The sequence below is a fragment of the Triturus cristatus genome, chromosome 8 (genome assembly GCF_964204655.1).
Source record: "Triturus cristatus chromosome 8, aTriCri1.1, whole genome shotgun sequence".
NCBI lineage: Eukaryota > Metazoa > Chordata > Amphibia > Caudata > Salamandridae > Triturus > Triturus cristatus.
Window position 1 is genome coordinate 1,612,617,680 of NC_140591.1, and position 24,548 is coordinate 1,612,642,227.

At 53.2% G+C, this 24,548-nt stretch overlaps 1 protein-coding gene across 1 annotated transcript in view; it reads left to right on the forward strand.

Moving 5' to 3' along the window:
• The first annotated feature begins 1,159 nt into the window (after nt 1-1,159).
• DCHS1 (dachsous cadherin-related 1) overlaps nt 1,160-24,548 on the forward strand; it is a 357,645-nt gene continuing 334,256 nt past the window's right edge. Inside the window, exon 1 of the mRNA XM_085623531.1 lies at nt 1,160-2,500. The gene's annotated coding sequence lies outside the window, so the exon portion shown is untranslated. The remainder of the gene's footprint in view (nt 2,501-24,548) is intronic.

The following is a 24,548-nucleotide window of genomic DNA, read 5'->3' on the forward strand; positions in this document are numbered from 1 at the left end:
ATCTCCCACTCTCTCTTTCTCTCTAGCTCTCTCTTCTCTGTCTCTAGTTCTGCCCCATACTTCTGTCTCTCTCCCTCTCTCTCCCTTCTCTCTATCTCTCCTCTGTCTCTAGCTACCCCATAGTCCTCTCTCTCTCTCTTTATTCCTTGCTCTCTCCATCTCTCCTCTCTTTCTCTCTCCCCTCTGTCTCTAGCTCCCACCATTGTCCTGTCTCTCTCTCTCTCTCTTTATTCCTCGCTCTCTCTACCTCTCCTCTCCCTCTCTCTGTCTGTCTCGCTCTCTTTATCTCCCTCTCTCCACCTCTCCTCTCCTCTCTCTCTCCTCTCTCTCTAGCTCCCCCCACCATTGTCCTGTCTCTCTCTCTTTATTCCTCGCTCTCCCCACCTCTCCTCTCCATCTTCTCTCTCCTCTGTCTCTAGCTTCCCCATTGTCCTCTCTCTCTCTTTATTCCTCACTCTCTCCTCCTCTCTCTCTTCTCTCCATCTCTCCCTCCTCTGTCTCTAGCCACTCCTCTCCGCTCTCTCTTCTACCTCTCTCTCTTTTCTGTCTCTAGCTCTGCCCCATACTCCTGTCTCTCTCTCTCTTCTCTCTCTCTCCTCGGTCTCTAGCTCCCCCATAGTTGTCTCTCTCTCTCTCTTTATTCCCCGCTCTCTCCGCCTCTCCTCTCTCTCTTCTCTATATATCTGTCTCCTCTGTCTCTGCCCCCACCACGACTGTCCTGTCTCTGTCTCTCTTTATTCCTCGTTCTCTTCACCTCTCCTCTCTCTCTTCTCTCTCTCTCCTCTGTCTCTAGCTCCCCCGTTGTCCTCTCTCTCTCTCTTTATTCCTCGCTCTCTCCTCCTCTCTCACTTCTCTCCATCTCTCCCTCCTCTGTATCTAGCCCCCACCCCCCACACCATTGTCTCTCTCTCTCTGTCTCTCTGTCTCTCTCTCTTTCTCTCAATCTCGCTCTCTTTATTCCTCGCTCTCTCTCTCTCTCCACCACAGCTGTAGTTTTTCCATGTTTTGTCTTGGATTCGATCCTGAAACGAGGGGCTCTCTGCCTCGTTTTCCTCCCGGGGAGCGGAATAAATTACCCAGATGAGGTAGGGGAGGGAGGCGGCGGGCAGGGGGAGGTGGGGCAGGGGGAGGATCCGCTTTCAGCTGCTCCGAGAGCCTCTCGGGCTCCAGTGCACAGAGGCCCGGCGTCTTGGAGCAACTCACAGAGCGGTCTCTCGGTGAATCTGTACCGGGGTGGCGGACACCCGGAGGGGCGCAGGGGCACACCTGGCATCTGCATACGCGTCACTGGAGCCGGCACTTCGTCATCACAGGCTGCAGGAGAAGGATGGAGTCCTAGACCCGGCCGCAGGCAGGACCAGGGGCTGTCACTCCACACACCTGCAGGCGCTACATGGTCTCCGGCTTCACCCCGCTGGATGCCGCAGCTCCGGAGCTGCCCCTGATCCCAGGGAGGGCCTCACATACCCCCACGGGGAGCCTGAGCCGGACCCTGTGCTGAAGCAGCCGCCTGCCTTCCTCGTGTGTCTGCAAAGGAGCTGTCTGCGACGGCACTGCCTGCACCAGGGCTGCCCCACAGCATCGCCACAGGAGCTGCCTGCACCGGGGCTAGCCACAGCATTACCACAGGAGCTGCCTGCACCGGGGCGAGCCACAGCATCGCCACAGGAGCTGCATGCACAGAGGCAGCCCCATCAGCAGCACGGCAGCTGCCTGCACAGAGGAGGCCCCATCAGCAGCACGGGAGGTGCCTGCACGGGGGCTGCCCACATCAACTGCAATGAAGGTGCCTACGCGGGGATTGTTCCTAGAAACAGCCGGGTGCACCGGAGATGCCTGCACAGTGGCAGTGTGACCAACGTGTGCTGGTGTTGCACACAACCGAACTGCATGCATTATAGCTACAGTGAATGCCTGCTCGCGTACCTTCTGCACCAGGCAGGGGTGCCTGAACCGGACCTTCCTGCACAGGATTTGCGCATCTGGGAAGCCTGCACCACCTCCACAGGGATATTGCTGGGGGTGGGTCTGCCCGCGTGAGGCCGTCTGAGGGTCTGCCTGCGCAAAGCGGAGGGGCTGCCTGCGCGAGGCTGCCTGGAGAGGGGCTGCCTGCGCGAAGCTGCCTGGAGAGGGGCTGCCTGCGCGAGGCTGCCTGGAGAGGGTCTGCCCGCGTGAGGCCGTCTGAAGAGGGTCTGCCTGCGCGAGGCTGCCTGGAGAGCTGGAGTCTGCGCGAGGCCGTCTGAGGGTCTGCCTGCGCAAAGCGGAGGGTCTGTCTGCGCGAGGCTGCCTGGAGAGGGGCTGCCTGCGCGAGGCTGCCTGGAGAGGGGCTGCCTGCGCGAGGCTGTCCTCTAAATCTGCTTCCATCGACCAGGCCGTTGCCACCTGCCCCGTGACTACCTGCACCGAGGGATGTGAGGGTCGACGGACGGATCCACCCACACTGGATTGTTCTCCGGATGAGGGCGCCAGGGCCACCTTCCTGCGGACCCCCGAGGCACATGTAAGTGAGGGCTGGGCTGCACTATTTCTTTCCCCTCCTGCCTCTCGCCTTTGAGGGGCGTCCTGATAGCAATATCCCCTTTATTCCGAGACTTGAGCGTGGAGGGCGCTTGTCAGGTGGCCATGGGGCCTTCTGAGGGAGGACGAGGCGGCCCGTTAGAAGGCACTGAGGCGCCTCGAAGGCCTGCGCCTCGTTCCGTGTTAGAATCAGGCAGTCCAAAATAAAGGTGTCAACCCTGAGTGCCTCGCCTCTGGGAGAGAGGCTAGCACCCCGATAAAAACATCCAGTCAAAGAGAAGACGTCTATGGGTAGGTAAGGGTGGGCTAGCTCAGTGGTGAGGGCAGGGCAGAGACAAGAGGGTAGGTTAGTAAATGTGCACCAGCGCAGTGATTAATAAAGGGTAAGCAAGTTCAGTGGGTGACTGAGGGTGGAAAAACTCAGAGGGTAGGAAAGGATAGCTCTGTGGGTAAAAAGGGTGAATATTTCGGTGGGTAAGAGTGGACAAGTTCAGTGAGTAGGGAAGTCTGCTGTAGATCAATGGGTGGGTAAGGGTGGGATAGCACAATGAGTAAGTGACTGTGGGCTAGTTCAATGGGTAGCTAAAAGTGAATCGTTCAGTTTGTGGTAAAGGATGGGCTTGCTCAGTGGATAAGTAAGGGTGGGATAGATCAGTGGGTGAGTAAGGGTGGGATAGGTGAACGGGGACATAAGGGTGGGCTAGAACATTGGGTGAGTAAGGGTGGGATAGCTGAATGGGTAGGTAAGGGGCGATAACTCAGTGGGTGAGTAAGGGTGGGATAGCCGAACGGGTAGGTAAGGGGCGATAGCTCAGTGGGTGAGTAAGGGTGGGATAGCTGAGCTAATGGGTAGGTAAGGATGGGATAGCTCACTGGGTGAGTAAGAATGTGACAGCTGAATGGGCAGGTGAGGGTAGGTTAACTCAGTGGGTGAGTAAGGGTGGGATAGCTGAATGGGTAGGTTAGGATAGGCTTGCCCAGTGGATGTGTAAGGGTGGGGTAGCGGAATGGGTAGGTTAGGATAGGCTTGCCCAGTGGATGTGTAAGGGTGGGATAGCTGAACGGGTAGGTAAGGGTGGGATAGCTCAGAGGGAGTAAGGGTGGGCTAGCTGAATGGGTAGGTAAGGGTGGTATGGATTAGTGGATACACATGGGGGATATTTGAATGGGTAGGTAGAGGTAGACTAGCTCAGTGGATAAGTAAGGGTGGGATAGCTGAACGGGTAGGTAAGGGTGGGATAGCTCACTGGGTGAGTAATGGAGGGCTAGCTGAATGGGTAGGTTAAGGTGGTATAGCTCAGTCAATACATAAGGGGGATATCTGAATGGGTAGGCAAGGATGGGATAGCCCAGTGGGTAGGTAAGGGTAGGCTAGCTCAGTGGATATGTAAGGGTGGTATAGCTGAATGGGTAGGTAAGGATAGGATAATTGAATGGGTTGGCAAGAGTGGGCTAGGTTAATGGGTAGGTATGGATGGTCTAATTCATTGAGTAAAGGAAGGGTAGCTGAATGGGTAGGTATGGGTGGGCTGGCTCAATACGTTGGTAGGAGTGGGCTCGGTCAATGGGTAGGTACAGATAGGCTAACTCAGTGGGTGAGTGAGGGAGGAATAGGTGAATGGGTAGGTCAGGGTGGGATAGCACAAAGTGTAGTAAAGATGTGATACTTCAGTGGGTATTTCAGCGACGGATAACTGCATGGGTAGGTAAGGGTGGTCTATCTCGGGATACGTAAGGGTGGGATAGTTGAATAGGTAGGTAAGAGTGGGATTATCGAATCGGTAGGTAAGGGTGGGCTAGCTAAATGGGTAGGTAAAGATGGGATAGTTCAGTGGGTAGGTAGGGAACAGATGGCTACACTGATAGTTAAAGGAGGGATAGCTGCATGGGTAGGGATAGCTGCATGGGTAGGTTAGGGAGGGATAGCCGCATAGGTATGTAAGGAAGGGCTAGCTGCATGGGTAGTAAGGGAGGGATAGCTGCATAGTTAGCTAAGCGGGGGATAGTTGAATGGGTAGGTGAGGTTGGAATAGTTTAATGTAAGCTCGGTGGTGGGATCTCTAAAGCGCAGGTCAGCCGTAGGAAGCTCAGTGGGTTGCGCGCCTGTTGCAGAGAATCATGCGTGAAATGAGCGGGTGGGAGAGCGACAAAAGGGCGAGTGTAGTCTGAGTTGGGGGAGGCGGGGGGGCGCTCAGTCTGGGTGAAGTGAATGAGTCCTTCTGAGCCTGGCACTTGTTCCTCTAACCGTCCCCAGGGACAGAGTTGTGAGCTCCTCCGGGGTGCTCTGCATACCTCGCTGCTGGGGAGCTGTGGCCCCCAGTCTCTCACTGAGGGGTTCGGCCCTCAGCTGCAGATCACCCAGCTCGGATAGGGGACTTGAATCCCTAGGCAGCTCGGGGGAGGCGGGGGTGGGGGTGGTGCTGGGGCCCTAAGGCAGCGGCACAGCTAAGGGGGGGGGGGGGGGGTTAGCTCACTCCCCCGCAGTTCACTCGGTATTCCTGGGGTCAGGGTGAGTTTTGGCCCCATGTTTCTCTTTGCATCCTGCACAGCTCGAGTCTTGGACCCCCAGATCTCACTCCATCCACCCTACCCCCCACATCCTCTCTGCAGCCGCACCGCTCCCTGGCCCCACAGCTCAGGCAGGGGTGGAGGTCTACTCTCCACCCGCCCTCCCCAGGCTCCCCTGTAGCCCGCACTGCTCAGCCGAAGGACCCCCAGATCACCCCCCGTCCGCCCCAGCCACATCCTCTTTGTTGCCCCACAGTTTCCCTGGTAGCCGCACAGCTCGTGCCTGTGTGGAGGTCTCAACCTGCCCTCCCCAGGCTCATCTGCAGCCTGCACAGCTCGGACTGGGGGGGGGGGGGGGCTGGGCCCCCACGTTCTCTTTCCAGCCGCACAGCTCGGCCAGGGGCGCTCCAGGCCCCGGTCCTTTGTCTCTGCGCCCCTTTCCATTACAGCACACTGCGCCCCTCCCTCCCGCTCCGTGCCAAGAAGACGACTCCGAGGCCCCCTTGGCGCCTCCTGGTGGGATAGAGGGGCTGGGGGTCTCTTTTGCAAAGAGGGGGTCGCGTCCAAGCTGAACGCCCCTCGATCTGTAAACTCGGGGACTAGATGCATGAGGGGGGGGGGGGTGCGTCGAGACCCTCCACTGTCTCCATCCCCATCGCAAGGCGGGCGCTGCCCATTTAAACGGTGACATCACCACGGAGACCCCATGCTCAGCGCCTTTCCACACCGCCCGCAACCACAGAGAACTGGGGTTCACACCGCGCGGCGTGGCTGCTGGGAGCGGCGGGGTGAAGCGAGAGAACCCCCTTCTAGAGGTGAGGGATGGGTGGCTGACACCACAGACTGCGTGCCGAGGACTCTCCTTTGTTCTGCTTGGAGGGGCGGGGGGGGGAGGCAGGGGGGGGGTGTTTGGTCAGGGGCGGCGCGTGTGTACATTGCCCACCCTCCTCCGCCCCAAAAACTGCAAAGTACCCCCAAAGGGGCTGTTGGGTTGAAGGGGTACGGACCAGGGCGCGCACGGAAATGTGGGCGCAAGTACTTCAGCCGAGGAGCCCTCAGTGCGTGTACACACGTACAGGTGCGGCGTCTAGGCACATGGCAGGGCGGGGTCTCGAACGCTAGTACATCTAGCGCAGACAGGGGGTCGTGGTCGCGTGTGCACGCACGCGCTCCCACCATACACACCTTCCTATGGCTACATGTGAACCATCTTGGGCGCGTGGAGCGGAGGCAGGCTGTGGTACAGCGCCTCCTTCACCGCTCATACGGCCTCAATGAGGTGCCAGGGGGCTCGTGCAGGAGGGAGTGCCCGGCCATGACGTGCACGCTGCCAGTGGGCGTGCCATCACCGGCCATGTGCGTTGTTTGGTTTATTTCAGGGGCTCTGTATAGCGCCAAGATATCATACACGTAGGTGCACGTTTTGAGGCTGTATGTACGCGGCATGTAATGTGCACCTTTTACGATTTAAAGGTGTAACGTCATATAAATCCGTCGATACAGCACATCCGTCCACCTGCACGGACACAGAATGTATATGCGAGCAGCCTCGCCCTCATTGCATCCATACGTTCCACCAAGCCATGTAGCCACGCCCTATCCACCCACAGACCCATCCCCCAGACACTTACCCGCCCATCTCTCTCTAGCCATCCACCCACACATACAAAGTAAACCATCCATCCCATCCTTCGACCCTTTCGTCCATCCACCCCATCCATCCACCCTTCCATCCATCCCATCCATCCCATCCATCCACACTTTCATACACCCTTCCATCCATCGCATCCACCCACCCATCCATCCTCCCTTCCATCCATCCACCCACCCATCCTTCCTTCCACCCACCCACCCATTCATCCACCCTTCCATCCATCCACCCCATCCATCCATCGCATCCACCCACCCACACACCCATCCTCTCTTCCATCCATCTATCCATCCACCCACCCTTCCTTCCATCCACCCACCCATTCATTCATCCACCCTTCCATCCACCCACCCATTCATCCATCCGCTGCCTCCATTGCAGAGTTTATGCATGGCAATACCTTCGGGACCGCGGGGACTATCTATAATACTGTTAGTGCCCACTTCATGTTTATGGCACCACCCCATGCCCTTCCTAGCCTCGCTGATGCGTGCATGCCCTGCCTCCGGCGGGAGGGGTGTACCGCAGCTGCAGTTGGTTTCTTCTCAGGGTGTACCACGCCTGCATGTGGTGTCTGCTCAGGGTGTACCGCAGCTGCAGTTGGTGTCTGCTCAGGGTGTACCACGCCTGCATGTGGTGTCTGCTCAAGGTGTACCGCAGCTGCATCTGGTGTCTGCTCAGGGTGCTCTGCGGCTGCATGTGGTGTCTGCTCACGGTGTATCGCGAATGCATGTGGTGTCAGCTCAGGGTGTACCGCGGATGCATGTGGTGTCTGCTTGCTCAGGGTGTACCGTGGCTGCATGTGGTGTCTGCTCAGGGTGCATCGTGGCTGCATGTGGTGTCTGCTCAGGGTGTACCGTGGCTGCATGTGGTGCCTGCTCAGGGTGTACCGTGGCTGCATGTGGTGTCTGCTCAGGGTGCATCGTGGCTGCATGTGGTGTCTGCTCAGGGTGTACCGTGGCTGCATGTGGTGCCTGCTCAGGGTGTACCGCAGGTGCATGTGGTGTCTGCTCAGGGTGTACCGCGGCTGCATGTGGTGTCTGCTCAGGGTGTACCACAGCTGCATGTGGTGTCTGCTCAGGATGTACTGCAGCTGCATGCGGTGTCTGCTCAGGGTGTACCTCGGCTACAAGTGGTGTCTGTTCATGGTGTGCCATGGCTGCATGTGGTGTCTGCTCAGTATGTACTACAGCTGCATGTGGTGTCTGCTCAGGGAGTACCACAGCTGCATATGGTGTCTGCTCAGGGTATACTGCAGCTGCATGTGGTGTCTACTCAGGGTGTACCACGGCTGCATGTGGTGTCTGCTCAGGGTGTGGAGTGGCTGCATGTGGTGTTTGCTCAGGGTGTACCACGGCTGCATGTGGTATCTGCTCAGGGTGTACCACGGCTGCATGCGGTGTCTGCTCAGGGTGTACCACAGCTGCATGTGGCTGCTCAGGGTGTACCGCGGCTGAATGTGGTGTCTGTTCAGGGTATGCCACTACTGCATGTGGTGTCTGCTCAGGGTGTACCGCGGCTGCATGTGGTGTCTCTTCAGGGTAAATCACGGTTGCATGTGGTGCCTGCTCAGGGTGTGCCATGGCTGCATATGGTGTCTGCTCAGGGTGTACCGCGGATGCATGTGGTGTCTGCTCAGGGTATGCCACGACTGCATGTGGTGTGTGCTCAGGGTGTACCACGGCTGCATGTGTCTGCTCACGGTGTAGGGTGGCTGTTTCTGGTGTCTGCTCAGGGTGTACCACAGCTGCATGGCATGTGGTGTTTGCTCAGGGTGTACGGCGGCTGCATGTGTCGTGTCAGGGTGTACCATGGCTGCATGTGGTGTCCGCTCAGGGTGTACCACAGTTGCATGTGGTGTCTTCTCAGGGTGCACCGTGAATGCATGTGGTGTCTACTCAGAGTGTTCAGCGGCTGCATGTGGCGTCTGCCCAGGGTGTATCACAGTTGCATGTGGTGTCTGCTCAGGATGGACCACTGCTGCATGTGGTGTCTGCTCAGGGGGCACCGCGGCTGCATGTGGTGTCTGCTCGGGGTGTACCGGGGCTACATGTGGTGTCCGCTCATGGTGTAGCGCAGCTGCATGTGGTGTCTGCTCAGAGTGTACCACAGTTGCATGTGGTGTCTGCTCAGGGTGCACCACAAAGGCATGTGGTGTCTGCTCAGAGTGTCCAACGGCTGCATGTGGTGTCTTCTCAGGGAGTATCACAGTTGCAGGTGGTGTCTGCTCAGTTTCTACCACAGCTGCATGTGGTGTCTGCTCAGGGTGTACCACAGCTGCATGTGGTGTCTTCTCAGGGTGCAATGCGGATGCATGTGGTTTCTGCTCAGGATGTACCGCGGCTGAATGTGGTGTCTGCTCAGGGTATGACACAACTACCTGTGGTGTCTGCTCAGGGTGCACCGCAGCTGCATGTGGTGTCTGCTCAGGGTGTACCACGGCTGCATGTGGTGTCTGCTCAGGGAGTACGACAGCTGCATGTGGTGTCTGCTCAGGGAGTACCACAGCTGCATGTGGCGTCTGCTCAGGGTGTACTGCAGCTGCATGTGGTGTCTGCTCAGGGTGTACCGCAGTTGCATGTGGTGTCTGCTCAGGGTATGCCACTGCTGCATGTGCCTGCTTAGGGTGTAGGGCGGCTGCATCTGGTGTCTGCTCAGGGTGTACCACTGCTGCATGTGCCTGCTTAGGGTGTAGGGCGGCTGCATCTGGTGTCTGCTCAGGGTGTACCACAGCTGCATGGCATGTGGTGTTTGCTCAGGGTGTACTGAGGCTGCATGTGTCTGCTCAGGGTGTATCATGGCTGCATGTGGTGTTTGCTCAGGGTGCACCGCGGAGGCATGTGGTGTCTGCTCAGAGTGTCCAGTGGCAGCATGTGGCACCCGCCCAGGGAGTATCACAGCTGCATGTGGTGTCTGCTCAGGGTGTAGCACAGTTGCATGTGGTGTCTGCTCAGGGTGTACCATGGCTGCATGTGGTGTCTGCCCAGCGTGTACCCCCGGCAGCATGTGGTGTCTGCTCAGGGTGCACCACAGCTGCATGTGGTGTTTTTCTCATGGTTTACCATGGCTGCATGTGGTGTCTGCTCAGTATGTACTACAGCTGCATGTGGTGTCTGCTCAGGGAGTACCACAGCTGCATATGGTGTCTGCTCAGGGTATACTGCAGCTGCATGTGGTGTCTACTCAGGGTGTACCACGGCTGCATGTGGTGTCTGCTCAGGGTGTGGAGTGGCTGCATGTGGTGTTTGCTCAGGGTGTACCACGGCTGCATGTGGTATCTGCTCAGGGTGTACCACGGCTGCATGCGGTGTCTGCTCAGGGTGTACCACAGCTGCATGTGGCTGCTCAGGGTGTACCGCGGCTGAATGTGGTGTCTGTTCAGGGTATGCCACTACTGCATGTGGTGTCTGCTCAGGGTGTACCGCGGCTGCATGTGGTGTCTCTTCAGGGTAAATCACGGTTGCATGTGGTGCCTGCTCAGGGTGTGCCATGGCTGCATATGGTGTCTGCTCAGGGTGTACCGCGGATGCACGTGGTGTCTGCTCAGGGTATGCCACGACTGCATGTGGTGTGTGCTCAGGGTGTACCACGGCTGCATGTGTCTGCTCACGGTGTAGGGTGGCTGTTTCTGGTGTCTGCTCAGGGTGTACCACAGCTGCATGGCATGTGGTGTTTGCTCAGGGTGTACGGCGGCTGCATGTGTCGTGTCAGGGTGTACCATGGCTGCATGTGGTGTCCGCTCAGGGTGTACCACAGTTGCATGTGGTGTCTTCTCAGGGTGCACCGTGAATGCATGTGGTGTCTACTCAGAGTGTTCAGCGGCTGCATGTGGCGTCTGCCCAGGGTGTATCACAGTTGCATGTGGTGTCTGCTCAGGATGGACCACTGCTGCATGTGGTGTCTGCTCAGGGGGCACCGCGGCTGCATGTGGTGTCTGCTCGGGGTGTACCGGGGCTACATGTGGTGTCCGCTCATGGTGTAGCGCAGCTGCATGTGGTGTCTGCTCAGAGTGTACCACAGTTGCATGTGGTGTCTGCTCAGGGTGCACCACAAAGGCATGTGGTGTCTGCTCAGAGTGTCCAACGGCTGCATGTGGTGTCTTCTCAGGGAGTATCACAGTTGCAGGTGGTGTCTGCTCAGTTTCTACCACAGCTGCATGTGGTGTCTGCTCAGGGTGTACCACAGCTGCATGTGGTGTCTTCTCAGGGTGCAATGCGGATGCATGTGATTTCTGCTCAGGATGTACCGCGGCTGAATGTGGTGTCTGCTCAGGGTATGACACAACTACCTGTGGTGTCTGCTCAGGGTGCACCGCAGCTGCATGTGGTGTCTGCTCAGGGTGTACCACGGCTGCATGTGGTGTCTGCTCAGGGAGTACGACAGCTGCATGTGGTGTCTGCTCAGGGAGTACCACAGCTGCATGTGGCGTCTGCTCAGGGTGTACTGCAGCTGCATGTGGTGTCTGCTCAGGGTGTACCGCAGTTGCATGTGGTGTCTGCTCAGGGTATGCCACTGCTGCATGTGCCTGCTTAGGGTGTAGGGCGGCTGCATCTGGTGTCTGCTCAGGGTGTACCACAGCTGCATGGCATGGGGTGTTTGCTCAGGGTGCACCGCGGAGGCATGTGGTGTCTGCTCAGAGTGTCCAGTGGCAGCATGTGGCGCCCGCCCAGGGAGTATCACAGCTGCATGTGGTGTCTGCTCAGGGTGTACCATGGCTGCATGTGGTGTCTGCCCAGCGTGTACCCCCGGCAGCATGTGGTGTCTGCTCAGGGTGCACCACAGCTGCATGTGGTGTTTTTCTCATGGTTTACCATGGCTGCATATGGTGTCTGTTCAGGATGTACTGCGTATGCATGTGGTGTCTGCTTAGGGTGTACCATGGCTGCATATGGTGTCTGGTCAGGGTGTACCGCAGTTGCATGTGGTGTCTGCTCAGGGTATGCCACGACTGCATGTGGTGTGTGCTCAGGGTGTACCACGGCTGCATGTGCCTGCTTAGGGTGTAGGGCGGCTGCATCTGGTGTCTGCTCAGGGTGTACCACAGCTGCATGGCATGGGGTGTTTGCTCAGGGTGTACGACGGCTGCATGTGTCGTCTCAGGGTGTATCATGGCTGCATGTGGTGTCTGCTCAGAGTGTCCAGTGGCAGCATGTGGCGCCCGCCCAGGGAGTATCACAGCTGCATGTGGTGTCTGCTCAGGGTGTACCATGGCTGCATGTGGAATCTTCCCAGGGTGTACCGTGGCTGCATGTGGTGTCTGCTCAGGGTGTACCATGGCTGCATGTGGAATCTTCCCAGGGTGTACCGTGGCTGCATGTGGTGTCTGCTCAGTTTGTACCACGGCTGAATGTGGTGTCTGCTCAGGGTGCACCACGGCTGCAAGTGGTTTATGCTCAGGTTGTACCAGGCTGAATGTGGTGTCTGCTCAGGGTGTACCGTGACTGCATGTGGTGTCTGCCCAGCGTGTACCCCCGGCAGCATGTGGTGTCTGCTCAGCGTGTACCCCCGGCAGCATGTGGTGTCTGCTCAGCGTGTACCCCCGGCAGCATGTGGTGTCTGCTCAGCGTGTACCCCCGGCAGCATGTGGTGTCTGCTCAGGGTGTATCACGGTTGCATGTGGTGTCTGCTCAGGGTGCACCACAGCTGCATGTGGTGTCTGGTCAGGGTGTACCGCGGATGCATGTGGTGTCTGCTCAGGGTGCACCACAGCTGCATGTGGTGTTTTTCTCATGGTTTACCATGGCTGCATATGGTGTCTGTTCAGGATGTACTGCGTATGCATGTGGTGTCTGCTTAGGGTGTACCATGGCTGCATATGGTGTCTGGTCAGGGTGTACCGCGGATGCATGTGGGGGCTGATTCTTTCAGCAAAATGCAGAGTGAAGATGCAGGGCTCTAAGAAGGGGTGAAAACGCAACAAAGCCATGTTATCAAGTAAATGGTCTTTTAAGGACCTGTGAAGTACTCAGGTGCGGCTGTGTGTGCCTGGGAAGCTGTCTCAGCCGGGCTGACACACACGACGGGTGTGGGGGGGGAGGTGCTGAAGCCCTTTTGAGCCCAATGGGCGTTGGGCGGCTGGGCTGCACGTGGTATGTGCACGTCCAGTGGTATATAGCACAGCGGGGTTTGGCGTATGCACGTCCAGTGGTGATCTCTTGCTCAGACCAGGGTGTACACGGCTGCACGTGGTTAGTGCACCTCAAGTGATGCTCTCAGCTCAGACCAGAGTGTACCACAGCTGCATGTGGTGTATGCACGTCGAGTGGTGCTCTTTGGCTCAGACCAGGGTGTACCGCGGCTGCACGTGCTCTGTGCCCGCCCAGTGGTGCTCCCCAGCTCAGGCCAGGGTGTACCGCGGATGCACGTGGTGTGTGCATGTCCTGTGGTGCTCTCTGGCTCAGACCAGGGTGTACACGGCTGCATGTGCTCTGTGCCCGCTCAGTGGTGCTCTCTGCTCAGGCCAGGGTGTACCGCGGCTGCACCTGCTCTGGGCCCGCTCAGTGGTGCTCTCTGCTCAGGCCAGGGTGTACCGCGGCTGCACGTCCTCTGTGCCCGATCAGTGGTGCTCCCCGGCTCAGGCCAGGGTGTACCGCGGCTGCACGTCCTTTGTGCCCGCTCAGTGGTACTCAGGCCAGGGTGTACACGGCTGCATGTGCTCTGTGCCCGCTCAGTGGTGCTCTCTGCTCAGGCCAGGGTGTACCGCGGCTGCACGTGCTCTGTGCCCGCTCAGTGGTGCTCCCTGGCTCAGGCCAGGGTGTACCGCGGCTGCATGTGGCGTGTGCACGTCCAGTGGTGCTCTCTGGCTCAGACCAGGGTGTATACGGCTGCATGTGGTGTGTGCACGTGCAGTGATGCTCCCCGGCTCAGCCCAGACCACGTTGCTAGTTGTGCATTCAGTCTCCTCCGACGGGGGACGGCCTGCATCCGGCCTGCATGTGGTCCCTGCCCGGAGCCTGCCCCGGGAGCTGCCGGGTGAGGTCGCTCGCCCTGGGAACAATCAGCCCCTAACACTGCTGACCCTAGGCGGCTGCCGGGCACCCGTCCAGGGCGCGCTCCCGCGGGGTCATCCGGGTTCACCAATGTTTTCCACACAAGAGAGGGAATGGAGAACTAATGAAAAGCGTCTTTTGTCTGCTCGAGACCCGAGGGCGCATCAGCAGTGACGGCGCCCACGCATGAAGCGGCAGTATGTCGGCAGAAGCGCCGAGAAGATGGCAGGTAGGAGCTGTAGTGTCGCGGATTGTACATTCGTGGACGCGGGCAGTGGCTGACAAAGCGTGCAGATGCATGCACTGGAAGGACAGGGCGGCGTCCCCCAGGGGTTAACCCTTTAGAGGTACACGGGTAGCAGATATGATGCTGTGCAGTGGAGATGTGTACTCAGGTACAGGCTGTTGGCGAGCAGTGCAGGTGCATTCACAGGTAGCAAATATTCTGTACCGTGCAGATATGTACTCAGTTATGAGCTGGCAGCGCAGTTGCACACACAGGTAGCGGATATGATGCTGTGCAGTGCAGATGTGTACTTTGGCACTGGCTGGCGGCAAGCAGTGCCAGTGCACACACAGGTAGCGGATATGATGCTGTGCAGTGCAGATGTGTACTCGGTCACTGGCTGGCGGCGAGCAGTGCAGGTGCACAGACAGGTAGCGGATATGATACTGTGCAGTGGAGATGTGTACTCAGGTACAGGCTGTTGGCGAGCAGTGCAGGTGCATTCACAGGTAGCAAATATTCTGTACCGTGCAGATATGTACTCAGTTATGAGCTGGCAGCGCAGTTGAACACACAGGTAGCATATACGATGCTGTGCAGTGCAGGTGTGTACGGGTTGGTGGCTCAGAGGACTAAAGCAGCCACTGCAGGGGTTGTGTTCGACCTCATGGTCACAGCCTTTCATCCATCTGAGGTCGATAAAATGAGTACCATTGAGTTGGGTAACAATAAACATCTGTTATTCAGCGCCAGGACACCTACGGGTAATCGTGCGCTTTACAAATACACCTGTTGTTATGTTATATGTAGTAAATACGATGCAATGCACTGCAGATGTTTACTTAGGTAGTAGATACAAAGCACTGCAGTGCAGATGTTTGCTTGGTGGTAGCTTTTACTATGTCATGCAGTGCAGGTGTTTGCTTAGGTAGCAGATATGTATATCATGCAGTGCCAAGGTTTACCGAGGTGGCAGATATGATTCTTTGTAGTGCCGATGTTTACTTAGCAGATACAATGCCACGCAGTGAAGATGTTTTCTTACGTAGCAGATACATCATGCAGTGCAGATGTTTACTTAAGTAGCAGATATGATGTCATACAGTGCAAATGTTTGCTTAACTAACAGATATGTCCTGCAGTGCAGATGTTTGCTTACAAATCAGATACCATGCTATTCAGTGCAGTTGTTTTCTTAGGTAGCAGATACGACAGAATGCAGTGCAGATATTTACTTTGGTAACAGATATGATGTTATGCGGTGCAGATGTTTGCTTAGGTAGCAGATGTGATGTCATAAAGTGCAGATGTTTGCTTAGGTAGCAGATATATCCTGCAGTGCCAAGGTTTACTGAGGTGGCAGATATGATTCTTTGTAGTGCAGATGTTTACTTAGCAGATACCACACCATGAAGTGCAGATGTTTGCTTAGGTAGCAGATATGATATCATGCAGTGCTAAGGTTTACTGGGGTGGCAGATATGAAGCTTTGTAGTGCAGATACATCCCAAAGTAGCAGATGTGATGCCACGCAGTGCAGATGTTTTCTTAATTAGCAGATACGACGCCATGCAGTGCAGATGTTTACCTCGGTAGCAGATATGACGCTATACAGTGCAGATGTTTACTTAGGAAGCAGATATGCCATGCAGTGCAGTGCAGATGTTTACTTGGGTAACAGATTTGTCATGCAGAGCAAATGTTTGCTTAGGTAGCAGTTAAGATGTCATGCAGTGCCAAGTGTTACTGAGGTGGCAGATATGAGGCTTTGTAGTGCAGATACACCCCACAGTAGCAGATATGACACCACGCAGTGTAGATACTTAGATAGCAAAGAACCATCCAGTTCGGATGCTTACTTAGCAAACACACCATATAGTGCAGATGTTTATTTAGATATGATGTCATGCAGTGCAGATGTTTGCTTAGGTAGCAGATACAATGCCACGCAGTGCAGATGTTTTCTTAGGTAGCAGATACATCATACAGTGCAGATGTTTACTTAAGTAGCAGATATGATGTCATACAGTGCAGACGTTTGCTTAACTAACAGATGTCATGCAGTGGAGATTTTTACTTACAAAGCAGATGCTATGCAGTGCAGTTGTTTTCTTAGGTAGCAGATACGACAGAATGCAGTGCAGATATTTACTTTGGTAACAGATGTGATGTTATGCAGTGCAGATGTTTGCTTAGGTAGCAGATGTGATGTCATACAGTGCAGATGTTTGCTTAGGTAGCAGATATATCATGCAGTGCCAAGGTTTACTGAGGTGGCAGACATGATTCTTTGTAGTGCAGATGTTTACTTAGCAGATACCACGCCATGAAGTGCAGATGTTTGCTTAGGTAGCAGATATGATGTCATGCAGTGCAGATGTTTGCTTAGGTAGCAGATACAATGCAATGCAGTATAGTTGTATAGCAGATACGACGACATGCAGGGCTGATGTTTGCTTAGGTAGCAGATACGATGCCATATAGAGCAAATGCCTGCATAGGTAGCAGATAAGATGTCATGCAGTGCCTAGGTTTACTGAGGTAGCAGGTTTGAGGCTTTGTAGTGCAGATGTTTACTTAGGAGATACAACGCCATGCAGCGCAGATGTTTGCTTTGGTAGCAGATATGATGTCATACAGTGCAAATGTTTGCTTAGGTAACAGATGTGATGTCATACAGTGCAGATGTTTGCTTAGGTAGCAGATATATCATGCAGTGCCAAGGTTTACTGAGGTGGCAGATATGATTCTTAGAAGTGCAGATGTTTACTTAGCAGATACCACGCCATGACGGGCAGATGTTTGCTTTGGTAGCAGATATGATGTCATGCAGTGCAGATGTTTGCTTAGGTAGCAGATATGTCATGCAGTGCAGATGTTTGCTTAGGTAGCAGATATGATGTCATGCAGTGCCTAGGTTTACTGAGGTAGCAGGTTTGAGGCTTTGTAGTGCAGATGTTTACTTAGGAGATACAACGCCATGCAGCGCAGATGTTTGCTTAGGTAGCAGATATGATGTCATGCAGTGCCGAGGTTGACTGAGGTGGCAGATACATCCCCCAGTGGCAGATGTGACGTTATGCAGTGCTTGAGTGTACTCAGTGTCAGTGATGCCACACGAGGCATGGGAGTGAGTTGATGGTGAATATTATACTAGGTGTTGCAGCTTGTTTACTTCTTTATCAGCTGGGATATTACACTGTGTGTTTACACTGGTGGCAGCTATGACAACCTATGTTGAAGTGACGTACGTGGGTGCTATGTGCCACAGACAAGTGGTTATAATGCCTTGTGGCACAGATGTGTACGTGGGTATGGACAGTGAAGTCATACAGTACAGATGCCTATGTAGAGACCAGATACTGTGCCAGATGTGTTCCTACCGAGGGGATGGGATGTCATGTGGTGGAAATGGGCACTCATTTGGTGGCTCCTATGCCACGTGACACAGTTGGGTACTCAGGTAGTGGGTACAATGCCATTGGGTGCGAATGCCCGCTTAGTGGCTACAATGCCATGTGGTGTAAACCTGTACTTAGTGACCATGATGCCATGGGGCATATATGTGTCCTTAGTGACTATGTTGTCAAATAGTGTACTTGTATACTTGGTGGCTGTGGCGTCGTGCAGATGCATACTTCTTGCCTCTGATGCAGATGTATACGTAATGGCTATGATGCCATGGGGCACAGATCTGTTCTTAGTGGACATGATGCCATTTACTTAGTGGCTATGATGCCATGGAGTGCAGATGTGCATGTAGTGACTATGAAGCCATGGGGCACAGATGTTCCCTTAGTAACTTTGATGCCATGGGGCACAGATGTGCTCTTAGTGGTATGATGCCATGGGGCACAGATGTGCTCTTAGTAGTATGATGCCATGGGGCACAGATGTGCTCTTAGTAGTATGATACCATGGGGTGCAGGTGTGCTCTTAGTGATATGATGCCATGGGGTGTATATGTTCACTTAGCAGCTATGATGCCATGGGTAACAGATGTGCACTTAGGGGCTATGATGCCATGGAGCACAGATGTGCACTTAGTGGCTATGATGCCATGGGGCACAGATGTGCATTTAATGGCTATGATGCCATGGGCACAGATGTGTATTTTTTAGCTATGATGCCATGGGGCACATATGTGCTCTTAGTAGCTATGATGCTATGGGGCACAGATGTGCATGTAGTGGCTTTGATGCCATGGGGCAGAGATGTGCATTTGGTGGCTATGATGACATGGGGCACAGTTGTGCATGTAGTGGCTGTGATGCCAAGGAGCAGAGATGTGCATTTGGTGGCTATGATGACATGGGGCACAGCTGTGCATTTAGTGTTTGTGATGTCATGGGCACAGATGTGCATGTAGTGGCTATTGTACCATTAGGCACAGATGTGCATATAGTGGCTGTGATGCCAAGGGGCACAGATGTGCATTTAGTGGCTATGATGCTATGGGTCACAGATGTGCATGTAGTGACTATTATGCCATTGGGCACAGATATGCACTTAGTGGTTGTGATGCCATGGGGCACAGAGGTGCCCTTAGTGACAATGATGCCATGGGGCACAGATGTGTTCTTAGTGGTATGGTGCCATGGGGCACAGATGTGCTCTTAGTGGTATGATGCCATGGGGCACAGATGTGCTCTTATTAGTATGATGCCATGGGGCACAGATGAGCTCTTAGTGGTATGATGCCATGGGGTGCATATGTTCACTTAGTTACTATGATGCCAAGGGGCACAGATGTGCACTTGGCAGCTATGATGCCATGAGGCACAGATGGGCACTTAGTGGCTATGATGACATGGGGCACAGATGTGCACTTAGTGGCTATGATGCCATGGGGCACATATGTGCACTTAGTGGCTATGATGGCATGGGGCACATATGTGCATGTAGTGACTGTGATGCCATGGGGTACAGATGTGCATTTAGTGGCTATGATGCCATGGGCACAGATGTGTATTTAGTGGCTATGATGCCATGGGCACAGATGTGTATTTAGTAGCTATGATGCCATGGGACACAGATATGCACTTAGTAGCTATTATACCACGGGGCACAGATGTACATGCAGTGGCTGTGATGCCAAGGGGCACAGATGTGCATTCAGTAGCTATGATGACATGGGGCACAGATGTGCATTTAGTGGCAGTGATGCCATGGGCACAGATGTGCATGTAGTGGCTATGATGCCATGGGGAACTGATGTGCACTTAGTAGCTATGATGCCATGGGGCACATATGTGCATGTAGTGGCTGTGATGCCAAGGGGCACAGATGTGAATTTAGTGGCTATGATGCCATAGGCACACGTGTATTTTGTAGCTATGATGCCATGGGGAACAGCTGTGCTCTTAGTAGCTATGATGCCATGGGGCACAGATGTGCATGTAGTGGCTTTCATGCCATGCGGCACAGATGTGCACGTAGTAGCTATGTCATGGGGCACAGTTGTGCATGAAGTAGTTGTGATGCCAAGGGGCACAGATGTGCATTTAGTGGCTATGATGACATGGGGCGTGGATGTGCATTTAGTGGCTGTGATGCCATGGGCACAGATGTGCATGTAGTGGCTATGATGCCATTAGGCACAGATGTGCATGTAGTGGCTGTGATGCCAAGGGGCACAGATGTGCATTTAGTGGCTATGATGCCATGGGGGACAGATGTGAATGTAGTGACTATGATGCCATGGGGCACAGATATGCACTTAGTGGCTGTGATGCCATGGGGCACAGATGTGCACTTTGTAACTATGATGCCCCGGGGCACAGATGTGCTCTTAGTGGTATGGTGCCCTGGGGCACAGATGTGCTCATAGTGGTATGATGTCATGGGGCACAGATTTGCTCTTAGTAGTATGATTCCATGGGATGCATAAGTTCACTTAGTTGGTATGATGCCAAGGGGCACAGATGTGCACTTAGCAGCTATGATGCCATGGGGCACAGATGTGCACTTAGTGGCTATGATGCCATGGGGCACAGATTTGCACTTAGTAGCTATGATACCATGGGGCACAGATGTGCATGTAGGGGCTGTGATGCCATGGGGCACATATGTGCATTTAGTGGGCGTGATACCATGGGCACAGATGTGCATGTAGTGACTCTTATGCCATGGGGCACAGATGTGCACTTAGTGGCTGTGATGCCATGGGACACAGATGTGCACTTAGTGACTATGATGCCATGGGGCACAGATGTGCTCTTAGTAGTATGATGCCATGGGGCACAGATGTGCTCTTAGTGGTATGATGCCATGGGGTGCATATGTTCACTTAGTTATTATGATGCCAAGGGGCACAGATGTGCACTTAGGGGCTATGATGCCATGGAGCACAGATGTACACTTAGTGGCTATGATGCCATGGGGCACAGATGTGCATGTAGTCGCTGTGATGCCAAGGGGCACAGATGTGCATTTAGTGGCTATGATGCCATGGGGCACAGATGTGCATTTAGTGGCTATGCTGCCTTGGGACACAGATGTGTGCTTAGTCGCTATGATGCCATGGTTACAGATGTGTACCTGGCTATGATGCCATGGGCACAGATGCGTGATTAGTGGCTTTGATGCCGTGGGCACAGATGTGTGATTAGTAGCTATGATGCCATGGGGCACAGATGTGCACTTAGTAGTTATGATGCCATGGGGCACAGATGTGCACTTAGTGGCTATGATGCCATTGGGCACAGATGTGCATTTAGTGGCTATGATGCCTTGGGCACAGATGTGTACTTAGTCGCTATGATGCCATGGGCACAGATATGCATTTAGTGGCTATGATGCCATGGGCACAGATGTGTGCTTAGTAGCTATGCCGGTATTGGCGATAACACAGAGAGATACATTCCTTTGCCTGGTGCTTTACAGTTTTCACTAACCCTTATGCCCTCGCCCACCAGAAGGAGGGGGGTGGTTGTCAGACAGGGACCAAGGAGGGATACCTAATATATTTATGCCCCCTCAAAGAACCTGCGCAGAAAGCAGCGCTTTTCCTCTTGATAGTTCAGACTTGAGAAGCTGGCGACGGACGGGAGACTCTTTGTAGCTATGGGAGTGAAAGTAAACCCTCTGCTGTCTGCGCGATGACGCGTGTGAGGGGCGGGGCTAAGAGAGGATGGAAAGGACAAAGGAAGGAGGCGAGGGAAGAGTGGAGAAAGGTAGCAGCAGGCAGGGAGAGTGATGAGGAAGGAGGGGCCCAATAAAGGGAAAGAGAGCTGAAGGGGGGTTGGAATAATGGAAGGAAGCTGAAAGTGGAGGAAGTAATGTGGCACAATGAGAGTGGTATGGCGAGCCAAAGAAGCAAAGACAGGAATTCAAAAAGGAAGAAGAAGCAAGCAAAGATGGAAGGAAGTTTGTAGACAGTGGCTGGGAGGGAGGAAGGCTTTTCTGTTGAAACCGGGAGGGAGTGATGTGGGAAGTGAATGAATGGAGGGTGTGTGAGGGGGGCAGCGTGGAGGGATGCATTGACGCAGGGTATGAATGGCGGAAGCAAACGAGGGATCGAACAAGATAGAAAGAAAAACGACATGGCGGCAGAAAGTGTGTGCATTAACACACGAATAAATGAAGCAAATAAAATCAGCACGTGTGACACGTGAAATCAAAACAAATGCAGCCGAAATTAGAACCAGTGGAGACAATGAAGGAGTAAGGAAAACAAACACAGAGCGTCAAGTCTGAGAAAAATACAACTGTAAAGGTGCACACAAAGGGCAGGAGGTTGGTAAAAACAAACCCGAGAGCAGGAGAGGGGGACAGGAGAAGGTAGCAGAGGGTTCTGAGGTGAGATACATGATGAAGACAGGGGCAGTGGAGAGAAGCGACGTGGAAGGCCCGCTCACTGCTACACACACGCACACTCACTCTCTCTTTGCGCACACGAGCCACGGTCCCTGGCACGTGTGATTCATCTGCTCCTGAAATAGCAGCATATGTCCAGCCCCTCCCCCCATGGCAGGCGCAGAAATAACCCTGCTACCTCCCTATAGCATGGAGCTGTGGTGAGCGCGCGGGTCTGAGGCGGGAGGGGGCGTGGCCTCTCCCAGAGATGCCATCAGACGCCGGCTGCGACCCTTTAAAACTGTCTGTGTGTGTGCATGATTGTGTGAGTGTGTGTTAGCGAGCAGACATGTGTACGTGCAATTGTGTGTGACGGGGAAATAGCAGGGGTTCGTTAATGAAAGGGGGTGTGAGGACAATCGTGCACGTGCACACGAAAGACTCCGTAAGAGTACTTAGGACTGTGAAAGAATACACACGTGTATGTGTAATCATGTGTGTGTATTTACTATCACGCTTAGGTGTAACGCTGCACTTTTTGGCTATTCACCATTTCCGTGTTAAGATTGACATCTGCAAATGGATTTACATGTCTCCACCCCCTCAAATAAAGGGGTGGGGTCTCTTGCAACAAGATATACAAGTGCAAAGTTACCATTGGTAACTTTGCACATGTGCTGCACCACAAAATATGATAACCACACTGTAGCGCGGCGGGGCCCAGAGTATTAAGGGTATTAAGGGCCTAAGCAGCGCTGAATTAATTACACACTCATTCGCTGTGCTATGGCGGAAAGACCCCGAGCGGTCTTCCGCCATTTATTTATCTCCTCGGGTCGAGCCCGCCCTGAGGCGTGCGTGCACAGTACATAAAAGTAACAATGTAGTGGAGAGCCCGGATGGCTCCCTACACACACCTCAGTGGCCATCACTCACCATGGAAAGACTCCCTACATCGGACCAAAAAAAGACAACACCCATTCAACCACAGTACATGACACAGCAAGCTACCCTTGAGGGCAAGGCCTGCAGCGCCTCGCTTGGGGTAATAGGAGCTGTAGAAATATTTCAGTACACTACAATACTTGAAGATGGAGGTCTTAGCCACCGTGGCAAAGATCCAACTCTGGGGAAATATAGGGAACATTGTTAATGCGTATTATTTGTTAAAAAATATAATAAAAAAAAAAATGTAAAACAAAAAGTAATTAATTTTAAATAGTTAGTTTTCACTTCGAACTGATAAAATGTAACAGCTTATTAACTCATCAAAATGGAGCTGTATTGAGTACATATATGAATTGAAATTATAAAATAAATGTAAAACAATAATTTTAAAAAATCCAACCTTCTCTATTATTCTAATTTTGTTAAAACATGTTTAAATAATACCAATTAGTTTTACATTTTTTAAAAATGTTTTAAAGAAATTTTTTGTTAGTTAACGTTATCATGTTTAAGATTCACTTTTAAAATAAGTACTTAGAAGTCACTGCAGTCGAAACGCGTTACCTGTTTACTGTGAGCAACAATAAAGCCGCCTTTATGAGAGTGAACCCGAGCGTCCTGGTGCTTATTTTTTATGAAATCAGGTGTGTTGAGGATATATATATATATTTATATATATATATACACACATATATATATATGTTAATGCAATATAAGCATTACATAAGGGATAAAGTACCCCCCTGCCTCAAAGTATAAGGATATTGCAAAGCACAAAGGAGTTCCATAATCATATAGAGGAACGAGGCCAAAAGCCAAGTTCATTTATAAGGTTATTGAACTCCAAGGTGACTTCCAAATCCTTATCATGTACTCCAGGGGGTATATTATCCCATATAATACATGGTCACACCATCCCCTTTCCCACAAACTGTTTAAAACTTGGTGCGCAGCTCTTCCATATGAAAGTGCAAGCATGTTTGCAAACCGGAAGAATGCAAATAAAACCTCTAGTGCAAAATTAAACGGATGAAAAGCTGTTCGATATATGTTGTAAGCAGGTATTAGAAACCCCAACAACACAAGTCAGTTTACAAAAAAAACTGCAGTAGCTTGGAATTTCCAAAACATGCAGGAAGGTTCTACCTTCTCTCTGAGGAGTACAAAAAATGAACATATTCTCTCTGCGTGTCCTTGGAAGCTATTAAAATAGAGCTGAAGAAAGAAAAGCAAAGTTCTGTTTTCATTGCTTTAAACAGCTGCTTCAATTATACTTCATGACTTGACCTGCCTTTCACCTCGGCTGCTGGCTCTCACGCAGGCATTGTGACATTAGAACTCGACTGTAATAACCTTATAGTAGTTGAATTCGGACGTCTTAACTTCATAATCTGCGACTATGTGCGCCGCAAGTCAATGAAAGTGGCGGCTTGCCCCACTGCTCAAAAGCAAAAATACAAGGATAATATGGTATTGTTATTAGCATTGTATTTTTCCTACGTAAGTCAGTGCCTCGCGGGACTGGGCAGCGCATGGGGACTGGGGGAGTGGTGTGCACTCCCTAAGTGCGTTGGACTGCTTGGCTGGCCCTCTTGGGCCGGTAAAGCAGCCAATACGAACTTTGCATCTTCCCCACCAGGCGGCATTACACAAGCTAAGGAGGAACATGCAAGGCCTCCCTGTCCCCGTCTGAGCGCTGAACCACGGCGCTCAGACCAATCACAACACTGCATTGCATTCTTGTGGTTGGCTACGGAGAGCCAATCAAAACGCTGCATTGCAACGTTGTGATTGACTCAGGAGAGCCTGTGTGCTTCCTGCTGCTGCTGGCTGGACGGGAGACCGGAAGATGAAGAGGACAGAGGAGAGGAGGCCGTCTCTCTCCGTTTCAGGTAAGTTCTTTTTATTTTTT